The sequence below is a fragment of the Mandrillus leucophaeus genome, unplaced genomic scaffold (assembly GCF_000951045.1).
Source record: "Mandrillus leucophaeus isolate KB7577 unplaced genomic scaffold, Mleu.le_1.0 Scaffold114, whole genome shotgun sequence".
NCBI lineage: Eukaryota > Metazoa > Chordata > Mammalia > Primates > Cercopithecidae > Mandrillus > Mandrillus leucophaeus.
Window position 1 is genome coordinate 5,555,219 of NW_012099654.1, and position 2,981 is coordinate 5,558,199.

At 46.7% G+C, this 2,981-nt stretch overlaps 1 pseudogene; it reads left to right on the top strand.

Annotated features, from left to right (window-relative positions):
* Positions 1–2,981, top strand: part of LOC105551690 — a 10,226-nt pseudogene continuing 7,245 nt past the window's right edge.

Here is a 2,981-nt window from a genome sequence, read left to right on the forward strand (position 1 = left end):
ATGTGGCCTCCCCTACGCTGGTGCACTGCAGGATGTGGGGGTTCAGAAAAGTGGAATTGGGAAGAAAAGAGAGACGCCACAGGAAGAGACCTGGACATTCTTTTCTGCACTATAGGACCCTGTCAGTGGCCACCGTCACCTCGCAATCCTGAGATGATCAACAAAATCAGAAAAGGTCTGGATGACAAAATCAGGCTCCAGAGGAAGGTGGTTCATGGGTCCACGTGGATGTGAGAGGAACACAGGGTCAGGATGCATAGCCTGCTGGGAAGCCTTCTGAGAAAGCCCGGTGCTAGACCTGTCCTGGTGTCCAGCACAAGGGAGGAACATCCTCCATGATATTCCTCCAGTCATTAGGGCTAGATCAGTGAAAGTAGGCAGATGTCAGGGCAAGGGGTGACTATGGTCAGAAAGCCACACCCTGCCCAGCTCTATACCTTCAGAGGGCCACAGTCGCACACCTGCAGGGAGTAGGAACGAGGACGGGGTGACCTATGCCACTTGGCCCCACCTCCTCAAAGACATGTGGCAAGAGGATCCATGCACAGTAAGGATCTGGATGGAGCAGACGTGCAACCTCAACCCTAAGAGTGGATTCTCTACTTAAATGAGCATCAGGTGTCCGTAAGTCATTTAGGAGGGCTATTTGGGGGGAAATCTCAATTATAGGAATTATCTACTCTACTCACCCATTATAGTTACTTGAATTGTGTTGGACCATGGCAGCCTCAAGGTTATATTCAACTTTTACAATAAAATGACAGGGTGGTTGAATCATGACTACACTATTATTAGCTATATGATGGTCATGTTGAAAATCAAAACTGTCCCCTCATTCTTCAGATTTTATTTTATTTCAAGAATAACAAGAGCCTGGGGGTGGTGGTTCACATCTGTGTTCCCAACAATTTGGGAGGCTGAGGCGAGTGGATCGCTTAAGCCCAAGAGTTCAAGACCAGCCTGAGTGACATGGCAAAACCCCGCCTCTACAAAAATATATATATATATAAATTAGCCAGGCATGGCAGTGCAGCCTGTAGTGTCAGCTACTTGAGAGGTAAGGTGGAGAATCACTTGAGCCTGAGAGATCAAGGCGGCATTGAGCTATGATCATGCCACCACTCTCCAGCCTGGGTGACAGAGTGAGATCCTGTCTGAACAAAACTAAAAATAAAAATTAAAAAAAAGACAAGAATATTTGAGGTGGCGGTCATTGCTAGATGGAGTATGGATTGTGTGTCTTTACACCATATTCTTGCTTGAACTTTCTGATATCCTGCTGAGGAGCAGTGCCTCTGTTTTACAGATGATTAATCTCAGAACAGGAAAGTAGGCTATTTGATTTAGTGGTAGTGCAGGAGGACAATCTGTTTTGCTAAAGTGTTTTTAAACTGCTCGTCCATGAAGGGCATGCACTGGCAGGCAATGATCTGCCTGTGTTCTCGAGTGAGGCTGGTGTCTGCTGAGGTTGGTTGGGTAGGCAGTTTCCTGGGTGCCCTGACAATCTTAAGATTTTTTTCCCCAGCTGTGATGATTTGAATGTTTGTCTCCTCCAAAACTCATGTTGAACTTCGATCCCTAGTGTTGGAAACTGGGCCTGATGGGAAGTGTTTGGGTCATAGGGGGATCCCTGATGAATAGAATAATGCCTCCCTTTTGGGCGTGAGTTCTCACTCTATTAGTTCCCCGAAGAGCTGGTTGTTAAAAGAGCCTGGTGCCTCCCCACTGTCTCTCTTGCTTCCCCTCTTGCCGTGTGATCTCTGCACACATGAGCTCCCCATCTTCCATCATGAGTGGAAGCAGCCTGAGGCCCTCACCAGAGGCAGATGCCCAGTCATCAAAACTGTAAGCCAAATAAACTTCTCTTTATAAATTATTCAGCCTCATGTATTCCTTTATAGCAGCAGAAAATGCACTCAGACACCAACTGAACTGAAAACTACCTTGATGGGGCTGGAATTTAAGTCACAGTCACTGCCACTTCCAGCAGATGATAAGGTGAGCCTCCCAGAGGCCCAGCTCTTGGTGTGAGAAGCTTCTGGATGGAATAGGTCTGCAGTGGGCTTACTTCTGAGCTCAGGAATCTATGTACTTGTATGTTAGTTTCTACTTCAGCAGAATCACACACCTAGAGGCTTAAAACTACATTCATTTATTCCTTCATGGTTCTGTAGGTCAGGCATCCTCTGTATTATCTGGAGGCTCAGGAAATAATCTGTTCTCAAGCTCATTCAGGCTGTTGGTAGAATTTGTTCTACGCAATGTAAGACTGAGGTCACAATTCCCTGCCAGAGATTACTTTCTGCTCCTATCAGCCCCCTACATTCCTTCTCACATGGGCTGCTCCATCTTCAAAATGGCAATAGTGCTGCAAGGCTGGCCAAGCTCTTCAGTTTCAAGTCTCTCTGATTTCCTCCTTTCTGTTCTACTCTTCTGCCACAACAGCCATAGAAAGTTATCTGGTTTTAAGGACTCATGTGATTAAATTACACCCATCCAGATACTCCCTTTTCGTGGGTCCACTGTGCCGTATAACATAACACAATCACAGAAACAATGCCGCATGTTCTCAGGCTTTGAGGGATAAAGATGTGGGATCTTTTCAGGGGGGAGCATTTTTAGAATTCTGCCTGCCACATTCTGGTTCTGTTGCTGAGACCCAAAGAGAGTTAGTAAAGGACAAATGACTCTGCTAAGAGTGACCAGGGGGCATGTTTGTCCAGGCTTCATCAACATTGCTGAGCACGTTCAAGTAACAACACTGCAGTGGGTCTTGCAGTCCTTCACATGTCCAATTTAGTCTACTGCAGCAGTTCTCCAAGTGGGAGCCCAGCGTCAGCAGCAGCAGCACCTGGGAACTTACTAGAAACATATATTTTGGGCCCCACCTCGACCTACAGAATTAGAAACTCTGGAGATGGGGCCAGAGGTCTGTGTTTTAGCCAGTCCCTTGGGTGACTCTGATGCTTGCTCAAGTTTGA